This window comes from Notamacropus eugenii, chromosome 1 (genome assembly GCF_028372415.1).
Source record: "Notamacropus eugenii isolate mMacEug1 chromosome 1, mMacEug1.pri_v2, whole genome shotgun sequence".
In the NCBI taxonomy this organism is placed as follows: Eukaryota; Metazoa; Chordata; class Mammalia; order Diprotodontia; family Macropodidae; genus Notamacropus; species Notamacropus eugenii.
In genome coordinates this window covers 164,545,374-164,562,766 of record NC_092872.1, presented here as the reverse complement: position 1 = coordinate 164,562,766, position 17,393 = coordinate 164,545,374, and positions in this window count along the sequence as shown.

The window sequence follows — 17,393 nt, the reverse complement described above, 5'->3', positions numbered from 1 at the left end:
AGAATCTGGAAAAAGACATATTCCCTAACTTCAGGAACCTCATAGCTATGGCAATGCCTTGGAAATTACTTTTAAACAGTCCATTACCTAGGCAGGCCTAGGCTACTCTAATGAACAAATTAAGAGTTCTTTCCTTTTCTGACTGGCACTATCCACAAGTTTTAAAAATCCATTTACTATGTCCTCCTTTACAGTTTCATTAAGCGAGATAAAGAATATTAAAACCTGTCAAGTATCTCACCCAAACTCAATGAAACCAAGGAAGCGATGACTCAGATCTTTCCACACCTTATTTTACTTGGCATTTGCTTTGTTCCAAAACAAAGAGAGAACATTTACCTGGCATTTCCGGGTGTTTGGTCAATCTCCTAGGCAGAAACACACACACACACACACACACACACACACACACACACACACACACACACACACAACTGGGGAGAGAAAAATTACCTCTTTCCTATTCTATTTATCCATAGCCTAACTAATCTTGCAAAGTAGCTAGAGCTTTTTCTGATGACCCCCACCTACCATGAGTTTCACCTTTTATTTATTATATTTATCCAATAATTGGCACCTTCAAGTTTTGCATGCTTTCACATGTACAACATATCACATTATTTGCCTTCGGGAGGGTTAAGGATAGGAGGAAGAGAGAGAATCTGGAACTGAAAATTTTAAAAAAAAGAATGTTTAAAATAAATAATAAATAAAGAATAACTGGCACCTTACTAGATACAGTCTCATTCTGTGTGTACGTTACAAAAGTAGAGGCAGCATGGCAGAGAAGAAAGTGGCAGTCTTGAAGCCAGAAAGACATGGAATCAAGACCTGCCTCTAACACATCAAGGCTATGTGATCTTGTGCAAGTCACTCAGTGTTCTAGGCAACTCTCTAATACTTTAAGTTGCAGAGAAAGTGTGAATATGCATTTTTAGAAATCATTTCCTCACCTGGGTATTCCCTAAATCAATGAAACCAAAGGCCCAGTCCCCAGTCCTCATATTCCAAGCATGTGCATTCTATATCAGAACCCCATATTCTTAAAGGCTAATAAACTAGTGGAATAAAAGCTCTGGACTATTCTACAAAGTCAGCAAGGCTTCAAATATGGACCTAGTACAGGACCTTTTAGGTTGGCTACCTTGGACCAGTCTATATCTATGGTACATAATCAGGTTGTCTACAGAATAATGGACGGTTGAGCCACATCAAGAGAAACAGAGCAGCACTTGGAGACATGGAGCTGTATCTAAAAAGGGTTTGGCCACTTGCTACCACCTGGGATGCTCGGGCCACATCCCTTCACCTCCCTAGGCCTCCATTTCCTCATTTACAAAATAAAAAATGCTGGAGTAAAAGGCTACAGACCCAAACCACCTTAGTGAAGAGGGCTTCCCCTCCACAGGGCAGATGCAGGGGCACTCGTTATGCTCTGCCTTCCTGACTTATTGTTTCCATTTCTTTCTATAAATCTTCAGGAAGTTCCACAAAACACACTGCAGGTCTTTCCTAGTTAGTTTTGATATTTCATGCATATAAATGTGACACTTCTGCTTCAAGATTTTCCACTTTGTGTGACTTTAGGTAAGTTACTGTCTCTCTCTGAGCCTCAGTTTTCTTATCTGTAAAATGGGGACAGTAATATACTACCTACCTTAAGGATTCTTTTGAGGAAAATGTTTTGTAAGCCCTACAGTACTCTAGAAACATGTACTACTACTATTATTATCATCATGGAGTAATTCAATGGGCTGCCCATAAAACAGCATGTTGTATTATGATCAGGGATTTTAACCCACTTTGTTTTTCTAGAGTGCACAGTCAGTTCTGTGCATGAAGGAAATTGTTTTGGGAGTAGTGCAAAAGATGGATTATTGAGAAGACAGACTGGAGGCAGGGAGGCCAACAGAACTATTAGATCCTAGCTGAGGTGAGGCTAAAAGTCTGAGTCAGAGTAGCTGCAGATGTAGTAGGAAAGAAAGGGCCATCAAGAAAAGATATTTCAAAGTTAGATTTTAAAGAACTTGATTGTAGAAGAGCAAGGTGATGGGCTTCAAGTGTGGATGACAGGGGCGATGTTGCTAACATCAACAGAAATGAGTAATTAAAAATGCAAATATATCTCAAAAGGGTTAAGCTTAGATTATTACATTAGTCTTACAATCTTCCAATATCTATTCAACATGTTTTGTGAATTTTTCTATTTGCAAGAGAAGCAGAGTGAGAGAATTCTTAATTATTTCCTAAAAGAACAGAGTTCATTTAGATGGAGTTACTGCAATGACAGGTACTGAACAAGTGGTACCTTTGTACAAGATAGGTACTAAACAAGTGTACCTTTGGTAACAACACACTAAGGCAGAAAGATCCAGAGAAAGAAACTGAAGACAACTTTTCCCTATTTCACAACTTTATTAGCAACCTAGTGGCAACCACTCCAACTGTGATCCTCTTCCATAGTGCCTGGGCTGCAACTCCATATTAAACTGGATTTGCACTGTGACTAAAACTAACTCTAAAAACATTACTTAACTAAATCCCTGAAGGCAGCTTCCCTTACCTCCTCCAAAATGCAAATATGTATAATCTGGTTAACTGGAGGTTCCAGTTAATTGAATTTTACTCTAGATAAAATATTTCCTTATTTGTTTATACTCCTGGTTTGTTATTAAGCCCAACTGGACTTGGGAAATCTGGATGACCAATGGCTCACAAGATAACTTGGCATCTTTGTGAAGCATGAGAGCATGAATTTCAGATCCATTCCTGAATTCTGTGACTCCAGTTCAATGACATGAATGACTCATTTCTTTTTATTTTGTTCAGGGTTCCTTCTCAACGCCCAACCTAGATTAACTGGTACAAAAACAGCAAAAGCATTTTTGACAGTAGTTTCAGTGATGGATTTTGTAAACCTAGGACAGCAAGATATGCTACTAAGCTTAAGCATAGTGGTCATCTGAATGAAATGTTGTTGTTCACTCATTTCCAGTCATGTCCGATTCTTTGTGATTTTGGGCTTTTCTTGGTAAGGATATTGGTGTGGTTTGCCATTTCCTTCTCCAGCTCATTTTACAGATAAGGAAACTGAGGCAAAAAGGGTTAAATGACTTGCCCAGGGTCACACAACTAGTAAATGTCGTGAGGGCATATTTGAACTCGTGAAGATAAATCTTCCTGACTATAGGTCATGCATTCTATCCACTGGGCAACTTAGCTACCCAATGAAATAGTCATATATACACTAACCTATTCAAATGACCCAAGGACTTAAACTGAAGAGTTTAGAGATTAACAGAAAAGAGTTAATATAATGGCCTTGGCTTTACAACCTTCCAAAGTCCAAACCTTCCACTTTCCTTTACATACCTTCAAACATCAAACTGAATCACTAAGAGGGAAAAAAGAAGCTGCTAAGCAAAATGCTTATCAGAAAGCCTGAGTTCTTATGAAAACATATCTACTGATTTTTTGTTTTCATAGAGGATCCTATGGCAACAGAACAAGCAACTGATTAGGACCAACAGTAATGTTCTGGGATGAGGAGGCCTCCATTCCTAACCTTGCCCTTGAAACAGACCTTAGCCATCATAAACACTCCTAAATCAAGGTGAAGTCAAAGATGGGGTCAGAAATGAGCTCTAAAGCTCACATATATTCTCCTGTTTAGGAGAATAGATACTACCTGTCAAACTCAATATATTCAGACGTGAACAGCTGCCTAGTGTCAGAGGGAAATGTCTAAGACATCAGTAACAAAACCCAAGAGACTGCAAAAGCTGACAGAACAGGAAAATTTGTTACCATCTGATTAAATTGCTTTTGAGACACCTATTTTAGTTTCTCACAGGCTTTTAAAAATTTACTTCTTGATTCTTATATGTGTTCTGAATCAAAAAATGTATACTCAGATAATAATGCATTAATGCTTTAGGTTTGCTTAAAGTTGCATGCTGACACACCATTAAATGGTGACCGTCACAGAACTTGCATGGAAGAACATCCATTAATAATCATTTATTAAGAACCTATGTGTCAGGCACTATATCAAATCCTGGGGATAAAGAGAAAAAGGCCCAAAATTTTTCTGCCCCCAAGGAGCTTACTTTCTAATTATCCTCAAGGAGCTTATATTTTTATCTTCCCACTACCTAAAATGGGGCACCATAATTTACTAGAACAAAGGTTACTTTGTTGAATTCTTTCATTTTATAGATGAAGAAACTAAGTGCAAATTAAGATGCAAGCAGATAAGGTGCTTGATAAGTTACAGGTCACTGTTTGTTCATGACTAATAAACGAAAACCAGTTTGCAAACTAGGCTTCATTCTCAACTTTTTCCTCAATTATAAAACCCCATTCAAACTACAGAATTAGAAGTAGGTTATAGACAATAGAAGTAGAACTTGTAAAGGTTCTAACTGGACCCTAGAACTTCAGAAAACCTGTTTAGTGAACGTAAGGAAAAGGCACTGCAAAAGTAGAAGTAGGAAGGATGGAGATCATGGGCACATTCCTTTTTTTCCTACTCCGATGTTTCATTTGGCATAGAAGTGACTCCAAGTGCAACACCCTACTCAAGGCACTACATAGCTGCCTTACAAATACAATGAGAAAGGTTCAGAAAGAACAAGAGAGTGGGATGTATGGCCTTTAGGAAATAATGAAAAAAAAAATTATAATGAGATGGAGACATAACCAAGAAACACATTTCATGCTCCACTGGTATGACTACAACATGAACAGGTCTAAAGGAAGGCCTCCAAGCACAATGGATGCTCATGATGTGAAGGACTTAAGGGAAGGCATGAGTGAGCATCACGCAAGATGAGAAAGGGTAGATGGGTTGTGGTCTGAACCACTGGTAATTATTTTGTCAATATTATGTTGTATTACTCTAAATGAATGTAAGCTCCTTGAGGGGAAAAGCTATTTCATTTTTTATTTTGTAATCCCAACACTATAGTAAGCATTTAATAAATAATAAACTTGTTGAATTGAATCAAATGAGCCCACAGAGCCCAAGTATTTTGAAATAGATTTTAACTCATAAAGAGAAAATGTATTTCTTTTGAAAACTTAATTCCATCAAAACGATAATGTATAAGATATCCCCATGGACATTTATTTGCAAAGCATTCTCAGGCTCCTTCAATGGTTACTACATGGAATTCTGTTCTTCAAAGTCCACATTCCAATCACCTCGAAAGAAATGAGTGATTACTTAGAAATCTTAATCAATCAATAAGCATTTATCAAGTGTCTGTTAAGTTCCAGGCACTGCACTAAGTGCTCAGGATACAAAAAGATACAAAATACAGTCCCTGCCTTTGAGAAACTCACAATCTAATGAGGGAGAAAATATGCCAACTATATTCTAAAAGCTTTACACAGGATAAAAAAAAATAGTCAACAGGAGAATGACACTAAGGACTGAGAAAGGCTTCCTCCAGAAGCTGAAATCTGAAGGAAGCCAGGGAAGTCAGGAGGCACAAAGGAGGAAAGAGAGCATTCCAGACATGGGGGACAGCCAGTGAGAATGCCCAGAGCCAAGACATGGAGTGTCTTGTTCATGGAACACCAAAGAACCCATGTTCTATGGAAGATTCTATGATGGAAATCATGTGGAGCTGAAAATAAATTAAGCTGAAATACATGATATGGCTATTTTTAAACAAATATGTAAGAAACAGACAAATTCATATTAAAATGTTATTTCCTAAAATGCTGCTGCCCCATCCGAAAGGATCTTCTAAAACCATCCCACCACATTATTACTTCATGATTTATAGGTAGTCCATGAAATACAATTCTTTATAGATGGAAACAGCAACAGGTGCAATTTTCTATAAGAGTCCTTTAGTCCAAAAGCACAGTGAGGGATTATAATACACACATATACAAACATACAAACTTTTTAACTGCTACTAATGGCAGATGGGAAAGGAAAATTCTCACAGGTTTGCAGATTTAAAGCTTGTAAGGGAGCTTAGTAGTCACTGGTCCATTCCCTTCATTGTACAGAAAAAGAAAATGTGGTTCAGAGATGAAGTGACCTACCCAAGGCTACTCAAATGGGTCTTCTGACTCCCAGTCTACAGCTCTTTCCACTATATTCTTCTCAATGAAGTGTAGTAAAATAACATTAAGGAAATTAAGTGTAATAAAGTATAAAGGGACCTTAACAACCATCTAGTTCCACTCCTTTATATTAGACAAGAGAGGTCACTCAGTATGATGAGAATACTGAACTTGTAAGTCATAGGACTTGAGTTCAAATCTCAGCTCTGATACTTATTACCTGTAGGTACTTCATTAAACCTGTTAGCCTCAGCTGCCACCTCTGTAAAATAAGGGGGTGGTGCTAGATGACCTACAAGATCACTTCCAGTTCTAAATCTGTACAATGCTATGAAATGAGCCCCACGAAGGTTATATGACATAGCTAGATAGCAGCAAAGCTGAGAACAGAAACAAGGTATCTAAATATCCCTTGTCCACAGTTTTTTCTCTTGCACCCTTGCTTTAAAAATGTATAGAACAACTCTAAGGTGATTCTGACAGAACCCTTAGGGTTCGTTCCTAAATGAAATGGCCCCAGTCTGCTGTTTTTTGACTTATGTCTGCTTTTTTATTATTTATCTGTCTCCTCCATAGCTGTCATGCTGTCACTTCTTGCCGATAGTAAAATGGGCTCTAGCGACTGCTTCCTTCTAATATCTCTAGAGTGCTTTGAGCTCAGAAACAAAACTGCCAAATATGCCAGAGTTGTGTTTAAAATAAAAAGAAACATTATGAATAAGGATCTCTTCTAAGTAAAAGGCACTGCTTTTGAGACATCTATTTTAGATTCTTAGAGGCTTTTAAAAAATTATTTCCTGATTCTTGTCTCTGTTCTGAACCAAAAAAATGTATAATCAAATAATAATGTACTAATGTAGTAGGCCTGCTCAAAAGTGTACACTGACATACTACTGAATAGTGACCACCATAAAACTTGCATGAAGAAAGCACAGATTGGATATCAATAAGCCACCAAATTCCATGTTTAAATTTTATGTTGGATCTTCAGCATTTAAATTAGGAAACTGCCAAAAGAACTTTAAGAAAAAAATTACTTCTAGGAAAAGAAAAATTGGAATGCAACAGAAACATTTTTCTTTTCAAAAGAGAAATAGGATTAAGAACTATGAACAACCTAGAGCTATGAATAGCCTAAAACAAGAGAGCTAAGAAACCACAGGTCAGTCAAAAAAAAGGTCAAAAGATGGAGATAACCAAAAAGGGATCCTTTTGAATAGGGTTTGATGACAGGAAAAGTTTATCATTTCAACTGGTTCCTCTAGATGGATAAACTGATTCTGCCAAAGTAAATGCTAAATACATAAGACAAAGACATGGAAAGATCAAAGCTGCAAAGTTTTGTTGTTCAACTTCAGAAAGAATTTCCAAACTAAGCTTAATTTTAAGAAAACTCTAACCACTTCTGTCTGGCCTAATATCCCATCTGACTTGGCACATTTGTACATTCAGGGACCTGGTCCTACTGATAAGAGTATTTACAAGTCAAATCAAATCAAGTCAACAAGGGATGATTAAGTGCTCACTATGTGTCAGGCACTGAACTAAAGCTCTGAGGACACCATGAAAGGCAGCAGCAACCAAGGTCCTTGCTCTCAAGAAGCTCACAGTCAAATAGGGGAAATACCATGTCAACAACCATGTCCAAACAATATCTGTGCAAAATAATTATAATGTAATCACAGAAGGAAAGAACCAGCATTAAGGGGGAATCAGGAAAGATTTCTTGCAGGAGGTAAGATTTTTAGCTGAGACTTGATGGAAGTTAAGACATTGAGATAAGGAAGATGAGTCATCCAGGCACAGGGGACCTCTCTTATGTTCATATAAGCAGAGGCGAACCTGGAATGGTGAAAACACCGCTCAAGTTGGAGTCTTTGTAAATGCCAGGTCTTATTTTTGTTACCAAAACTTCATACTTTCTGAGGAAAGGAAATCACTTTAACAATTTTAGAGCTAGACAAAACCTTACAAATCTTCCAATCCAGATAAAAAATTCAGGAGCAGAAAGAACTGACTTCTTGCTCTGTGCTAATACCCAGTTTCTACAAAATCCTTGGGTCCCTTGTTCAGACAAAGGCTTCTGCTTTCACCTTACTGATCCATCAAAATGAGTTGCTGCTGCTGCCCAAAGACCAGAGTGAGGGGCTTGGAAAAATTAAACTGATTGTCAAAGAGAGTGAATGATGGCAAGCCTGGGATGAGGATTTATTTCATTCCATTTCAAGGTACTCCTCTGGATTTGGCTCTTGATTTAGGAAATAAAGAACAAAGTAATAAAAAAACAAATGGCATCCTTTAGCAGAGGCAAATCTGCATATGCAAGTAGTCAATCATACATGCAATGAATTGGTTAAATAAAAAAAATCAGGAAAATGGTTACAGTGAGATAAGTGGTTATAATGAGATGAAATTGGAAATGGGGCATGGAGGAACATGAGTTATCAAGACAACTCTAAGTTAAGATTAAATGCTTTCCTCCTTTTCTCTTTCCGTCCCCTAACCTTAAAACAGACCTGACAACACACAGCCTGCCAAAGGATTTCTGGCCTTCCACCAATGGGCACTCTGTCACATAACCAAAGACAACTACCATGTCAGTCTGTCTCTACCTACCTTTGCTTGGAAAGTGAGCTGCTAGAAACCTATCGGTGGCCCAAAGAAGTTTAGCCTATTTTAATTTTGGCCGCTATCTAACTGCCAAGTTGTGCAGGTCTGTCTTAAAAGATTGGGATGTACTAGGGAAACATTTATGCTGGCAAATAGAAAGCCTGCCATTTTCCCCTTTATTTTGGTGACAATTATTTCTGATCTGAACACTTCATTGAGAATCTTTCATTAAACAGCACAAAAAGAAAAAATGTCTTTCATTTGGCTAAACCAGGGGTGAGGAGAACAATTTACCTCAACTTAATTTCATTTAGTCCAGAAGGTAAATGCCAAGAAGTGTTTATCTACTCATGTTAATGGTTGCAAAAAATGTAACATGGTCTTAAGTCTTTTGTAATAACATTCCAGAAAGTCACAAGATTGGGTGTATGCAGATTCTTCTATGAGGTCTGTGTCTACATATATGCCTTACTTCGTGTCTCTCTTATTGTGTGTGTGTCCTCCCTCTTTCCTTCATGGGAGTGTCAATGTGTTTATCTTAGTCTCACACTTTCTCCTCAACTCTCAGTATTTTACTTCTCTTACTTGGCCACAAGACTGAAGTAAGTGAGTGAGAGTGAGTAAGTGTGAGTGTGTGTGTGAAATTATTAAGATTTCTTGAATATAATTTGACATTCCCTGTTTTCATTTCAAAAGCAGAATGAAATATTTTGTAATTTTCTTTTGAAATTACTTTAAAAAAAAACTCTTAACATGGGTTGCAACAGATTGCTCTCTTTAGGTAAGAGGCCCTTGATTGAAAATGAGTTCCCTAAATTTTCTTATTTGATAGCATGGGGTTTAAACCTTAAAAAAAAAAAATTGTTTTACTCTTTTCTTCTCTAAAAGAAATTCAACAATAACCTCTCAAAATCCATGAGCTTAAATATTATGCAGAAGATTAAACAAAATGAAGTTTGGTTTACATAAATGCTATTTCTTAAGAACATTTTAATGTTCAGATATTTCTTCCATGTAGCAGACCCCACAAGGATGGATCTGTGGATCACCAGCAACACCTCATTTGCGTAAGTGCTGCTCTGTACCCTTCCCTCTTCAACCCTTCAAACACACACCTACGCCATATGTCTTTCAAGTTCCACAGTTGGGGACTAAAAAACAAGTATTTACATTAAAAGACTTTTAGTGAAAACTACTTCTTCTACAGTATTTCTCCCATACCCTAGATATAAGAAGTTGTTAATTCTTTTAACCACTTTATCTTCTCAACTTAGCAGAAGAGAAGAACTCTAATTTGCAATTAGCAGCACTAGCCTTGAATCTCAGTTCTGCTAAGTGCTATATGAAATTAGTTAAGTAACAAGCACTAAGAATCTCTTTTCTGTAAAATGAAGATGAACTAAATGGTATCTAAAGCCCCTCAGAGAGCTAAATCTTATGATCATATCATCCTAAAAAGCTACCTACAAATAGAACAGTCCCAGTACATATGACCAATGGCTAATACTGCAGCTAAAAATCTCACTAATTTGGAATTTAAGAGTGAGGTGAAGAAAGCAAATACAGATTACGGACCTAAACAATCACATGAACAAAGAATAAATGCAGGAAAGAGTAGATGTGGAACAAAAATGTCAGTGTGAGACAATGTAGAGAGAAGGTTATGAGGTATCCAGATGAAAAGTGTTTGGGGGTATAGCTAGACTAAGGAATTTCACTTAGCAAAAGGGAGCCATCAAAGAGCTTTTAGCAAAAGCGTACTGTCATCATGTCTGTAATTAGGAAAGATTAGTTTGGCAGCAATAAACAGACTGGAGAAGGAGTGTGAAGACAAAAGAGACCAGGTAAGAGACTTGCAATTATCCAGGATTTTTTTTTGTTGTTTCAATCGTTTTTCAATTGTGCCCAACTTTTCATGACTCCATTTGGGGTTTTCTTGGTAAAGATACTGGAGTGGTTTGCCATTTCCTTCTCCAGCTCATTTTACAGATGGGGAAACTGAGGCAAACAGGATTAGGTGACTTGCCCAGGGTCACGTAGCTAGCTGTTTGAATATAGAAGGTGATAAGAGATAAAAGAGTCTAAGATAACACATTATGATTCATATATTAAATCTGACTCACCCTCAGTAAATATACTTGAATTCCTTCTTCCAAACAGGCCACAACTAGGATAATTACATAACCTTTACCCAATTACTTTAATGAACAAACGGATATGCCTTTTCAAAAATGTGGGCCCAGGTTTTACACACTGGCTTACAAAATTGTTCATTATCCACACAAAATTTAAGTCTACGCCCCTGACCTCTTTAGCATCAGAGTTTAACAAGGAGGTTTTGATAAGAAATGAAAATAACACTTAGAAAAATTTACTTCAAAATCATGGCCTGGCATTCGAGACTACGTATGCAGGTCATACAGGAATAAATTTAGATAAAGTTGTTGAGGACTTTTCAAACAGAAGAAAACAGAGGTTCTGTCTTCTGAGTTGAGTAATTAACTTCAGGTTAAAAGCTAAAGAAAAAAAAAGATGAAGGTAATTTCTCTGTACAATGAGTGGCTGACCGCCTTCTAATACATGGGCAATAACAGCCTTTGAAATGAATGTGTCCATCCAAGTTTTGTTTTCCTATGTGTATGCCAACCCTCATCATTACCCTTAGCTCCAATGTTGCACACAAAAGATCACAGAACAGCCAAGAATCCCTGTTACACCCACGATTGTAAAAGGCCTTTTGGAAAGAGAACATTCTTTACAAGACCTAAATGGCACAGGCACAAACCCACAAACGATCATCTCAAACCAGCCACACTAAGAAACCAAAGGAAAGATATGTCTCTAGGCACTGGCTGTGAAAGTCACTGAACAATGACAATCCACAGCACTGGCTCTTTGGAGTGTCAAGCGTACAATGTTATTATGGTTGTCTATTATTATTATTATTATCATCATCATCATCATCACATACAGGCACACCCTGCCTCAAGATGAAAATTTATTCCACAAAATCATGACATTAGTGGAAACAATGTTATAGGGGACATCACACCCAGTCAGCCTTCCAACTTACACCATTAAACAAACAACATGAGAGTGGGATTTTGCAGCAACATGGTAGGGTAGAGTTATAACATAGAAGTAATGCTATTATGAAATAATGATGTAGTGAGAATAAAGAATAACAAGTGGATAGCTATGTGCTTTGCTTTGGTATGCATCTCTGTTAAGGTTAAAAGACCTAAACATTTTGGGTGGTTCCTTTGGGGGAAGAGAGTTTCAAAAGGACCTGACTAGTCACTGAGGATGAGTAGATGGTTTGTAATCCATATCTATGGAGAAAGTATCAACATCAACGAGACCACAGATCCATTAAAGAACTGAAATACTGTGAAATAATCTAAGTCAGGGCAACATCAGGTAGAGTAAACCTACAGTATTTTCCTACTTAATAACCTGTAGTTATATAGTATGATATGAATACAAAGTATTTTATCCTCATTTCATCCTCAACAGCACTGCACTGCCACATCTCTCCCTCTTCCAATAGTTGAGCTCCTGCATGAGGACACCTTTTAAGGTGCTCAGACCATCCATGTTCCCTTCCCTCTCAACACCACCCCTGACTTTCCAGATTTTTCAAATCTTGCCACCACCCAATGCTCTCCAGATCCCTTGTAAGTGTAGTTATTCCCATTAGAATGTAAGCTCCTTGAGGGTAGAGATTTTTGTTTTTGCTTGTCCAGTGTTTAACGCAGTACCTGGGACATGGGAAGCACTTAATAAATGCTTCATCTAAGTATGTATATAGCTATGATTCTATCTATACCGTATGGAATGCAAGCATCATCTCCATTTTATGCATGAGGATATGGAGACCTAGATTAAGTGACTTGTCCAAAGTCACACAGCTCATAAATCACACAGCCAGAACTTGAAATTCAGGTCTCCTGGTTACCAAGTAAATTCTCCTTCAGCTATGGCACACAGAACCTCATTATAGTACAGGGTGTCCCTAAAGTCTTAGTGCATTTTTTAGCTTAAACTTAAAACTTAAAAATGCACTTAGACTCTAGGGATACCTTGTACCACTTAGGTTGTACACTAAGAAACAAGGTAGAGAGATAAATCTGTCATTCTATAATAAAAGAAAACCTGACCAAAAAAAGATTCAATCAGATAACAAGGCAATGAAACAATTTAAATACACCTGCTCAGCAGTTAGGTCAGGGGTTAAGAAGTACATATGCTGGAGGCAAATGTGTCCCTTTCCTTTGTGCCTAAGACAGCAGGTGATCTGGTATTTCCTTAGCACATTTCTCACTAAGTAGCTTGCACAGCATTCAATTCAATTAGCATTTCAGTGTCTTGACACTATGTGCTAGACACTAGTTATACATAGCAGTTCACAGATTAACACATAGCTAGGTGTTTATGTAAAAAGATTAACATATAACCACTGGGTAAAATAATGACCACCAACAGAAAGTGATTTCATTAAAAATGTTTCCATTTGGAAAGTTTAACAGTGCTATGAAAAATATGTTCACAGACCTCACCCTGCCCTACTCTAGGAAAAAAAAAATTCTTCAAAGGTGAGTCTTCTGACATTCCATTTGACAGAGTACAAGGCTCATCTCTACAGCAGCTCAACACTCTGCCACAGATTCCCATTCTAATTTTTATAAACTTTAAAAAGTCTTGGAATGTTCCAACAATATTATAAACACTTTCATATGGACTGGAATATCTAATCTAATCTTTTATTATAGAATGACAGATTTATCTCTCTACCTTGTTTCTTAGTGTACAACCTAAGTGGTACAAGGTATCCCTAGAGTCTAAGTGCATTTTTAAGTTTTAAGTTTAAGCTAAAAAATGCACTAAGACTTTAGGGACACCCTGTACTATAATGAGGTTCTGTGTGCCATAGCTGAAGGAGAATTTACTTGGTAACCAGGAGACCTGAATTTCAAGTTCTGGCTGTGTGATTTATGAGCTGTGTGACTTTGGACAAGTCACTTAATCTAGGTCTCCATATCCTCATGCATAAAATGGAGATGATGCTTGCATTCCATACGGTATAGATAGAATCATAGCTATATACATACTTAGATGAAGCATTTATTAAGTGCTTCCCATGTCCCAGGTACTGCGTTAAACACTGGACAAGCAAAAACAAAAATCTCTACCCTCAAGGAGCTTACATTCTAATGGGAATAACTACACTTACAAGGGATCTGGAGAGCATTGGGTGGTGGCAAGATTTGAAAAATCTGGAAAGTCAGGGGTGGTGTTGAGAGGGAAGGGAACATGGATGGTCTGAGCACCTTAAAAGGTGTCCTCATGCAGGAGCTCAACTATTGGAAGAGGGAGAGATGTGGCAGTGCAGTGCTGTTGAGGATGAAATGAGATAAAATACCTTGTATTCATATCATACTATATAACTACAGGTTATATATACATGATTAACAAAAACTGTGTGTCTATCATGATACAGGCATCTAAGAGGTATCAGGTATCTTCAAGGAAGAATAGAAGCTGGCATCAAACTGTAATTTGCAAGCCTTTTGATCAAGATGGAGCTCTGTGGCCAAAAAATTCATCACCTATGCCTCATACTTGGCTTGGCCATTCCTCAGGGTCAAACTGAATCAATTCCAGTTTGCTAGAACCCGCAAAAGCTTGCATTTCAATGGCAACCTTGAAGAATATAGAGGGTCATCTCCGTATCACTAAGAGGCATGCACCACTGTTATTAATGGTAATATCTTTACATAAAAGTCCAAACTCCACTGGATCACAAGGCACTACAAGGCACTGGAGGTTTTTCATAAATCATTATGGAAAGTCAAGATGTTGGCATTGCAGCCCAGGTCAGCATAGGGACACAAGAGAGAGATATGTGGTGCACCCTGCATCTGGCCTGGTCCTAAGGAAGAAGAGATTCCTGATCTAGTGTAGAGGGACCCAAACATAAAGACAGTGTGACAACAGATGCCAACTGGCACATTTGTTGCTCACTACCCAGCTCCCGGTGACAGATCCAAGAGAGAATAAGGATGAGTTCATTACTAGGGAACAAGGAACGTATCCCAGGATGAACTGTGGTCAATGGGCCATAGGCTATGTACTGAGCAGGAGCCAGTTCAGAAGAAAGTAGACCATGTATAGCACTGACCCCAGGAGCCCTCAGTTTCAGCTTTCAGTCTGAATACTTGTGAGGAATAACCAACTCAGAAATCCCACACCAAAAAGCAGCTTACCATTTTATCACTCCGAAACAGCAGAGCTTCCCAAGTGGCTAAAAGTGGTGGAGTCCAGAAGAAGTCTACAAAGTAACCCACAGACCCAAAGCCAGGTCAGGAACTTGCACAACTTGGACATGGTGGGAAGCCATCAGCCTTTGAACTGGATGAAACCACTTTAGAAGCAATGATTCCTCTGTCTGTTCTGGGATAACAGAAAAACTTAGCACTCAATATCCAACAGACTAGAAATGCACAATATGTGGCTCCCAAAGCAACCCACAGGCAGTATGCTGTATAGGCCTATTTTACATCCTCTAATTTTTCGTTGCACACTTATGTAGAGTCCAATCATTTGGCAAGCCATACATTATACAAGCCTGTAACAGAACTTTGATAAATTATAGGATCTAAATACTCGTAATGAAAAAGCAGAGCTGGGGGTGGAGCCAAGATGGCAGAGTAAAAGCAGGGACTTGCGTGAGCTCTCCCCCAAAGCTCTCTATATACCTGTAAAAAATGACTAAACAAATTCTAGAGCCCACAAAATGAGAGAGTAAAACAAATCTTCAGACCAAGACAACCTGTAAAGTAGATAGGAAGGGTGTATCACACCAGGCTGGGAATGGAGCCCAGTTCGGTGTAGGCCATGCTGGCACAGACTGGTTAGAGCAGGCCTCAGGAGACTGAATCACTGGCAAGTGAGGCAGTTTCCAGACTTCTCAACCCACAAACACAAAAAACAGCATAGAAGGTCAGTGGGAAAACTCTGTGGGACCTGAGTGAAAGAAGAGTGTGAGATCTGGCCAGAGTCTGGTCACAGGCAGCTGTTAGTAGCCACTTCCAGAGCTCTGGGTTCATGGACAGTGGGGCATCAAGCAACTGATACAAAATCCCTGAAGCCTGGGACAGTACACCCACTCCCACTGGAAGCAGAGCCCTGCCTTGACAAAGAGTTGGAAAGTTGCTGGGGATGGAAGCTCAATTCCAGGTGGACAGTCTCGGGCGGGTAAAGGTGGGAACTTCTAAATCTTAGAGTTCTCACGAGGCCCCCCCAGGAAACGACTGGGAATCGAGGTGAACCGAGCTGTCTTGTGTATTTCCGCCTCTTCCCGTGAGAAACGTGATGGGAGAGAGCTCTCCCCGCCCTCGAGATTGTCCCGGATCTGGGCACACTATTGTTATCTAACAGCACGGTATTCAGATGCAAACTATGCTGGAGAGTTTAAGTAGGATCAGGAAAGCCTGAAAGCCCTCTTGGGCGGAGGGGCGTGGAGCGGACAGGACAGAAGGCTCCGCTTTTCCTCTCTCTTCTCTCCCCTCCCCCTCTCTCCCCACTTACACTTCTACTTCCAATCTCTTATTGTAAGATCTTTGCTTCCTTGGGAGATTCTTCGCTCCCTCCTAAGGAAGAATTCCCCTGCACTTGTAACTAGACCCTGAAATAAAGCTCAACCCTTGTTCGACTCTGGAACGTCCTTTCTCTCATACGAGCATCCGGTTTGGCCAACCGAAGACCTCCGAGAGAGGTAAGAGAAGACTCGGGTAGCCCTCAGGCCTCTAGGCCTGGCAGAAAGTCAAGTATTTGGCTAGGAAAATGAGTACATAGTGTAAAACTCAGACTACAGACTCTTATGTCAGTGACAAAGAAGATGAAAACATACAACCAGAAGAACACAATGAAGTCAAAGTTCTTACATGAGAAGCCTCCAAGAAAAATATGAATTGGTCACAGGCCATGGAAGAGCTCAGAAAGGATTTTGAAAATCAAGAGAGGTAGAAGAAAAATTGGGAAGAGAAATGAAAGTAATGCACAAAAATCACAAAAAATGAGTCAACAGCTTGCTAAAGCAGACCCAAAAAACCTAAAGAAAATCACACCTTAAAAAATAGACTAACACAAATGGTGAAAGAGGTCCCAAAAGCCAATGAGGAGAAGAATGACTTAAAAAGCAGAATTGGCCAAATGGAAAAGGAGGTCCAAAAGCTTACTGAAGAAAACAATTCCTGAAAAATCAGAATGGAGCAAATGGAAGCTAATGACCTTATGAGAAATCAAGAAATTATAAAACAGAACCAAAAGAATGAAAAAATAGAAGATGATGTAAAAGAACCAGAGCTGTATAGAAATTGTGAAATGCAAACATAGCAATCAAGAGAAACATAAAAAGGTAAACTGGAGTGAACAAGAACAAGGTACTAAATGAGGATGAACCTTTTGCATTTTAACATGGTGAGATGAAAAGGGTCCTCTCTGAACTCTATCATCATTAGGGGGTCACAGAAAGGTAAGCAAAAAGGGGGTCTTGAGAGTAATTCTGTTATTTCTTGAGGATCTTAAAGAATGAAAAGATAGGGGGAAAGGATACACTGGAGGGCCAGGGCAGGGAAGGAAGGGGAAGGTTAGGAACAATTATTTTACATAATCAAATCCAGAGATAGAGATTTATA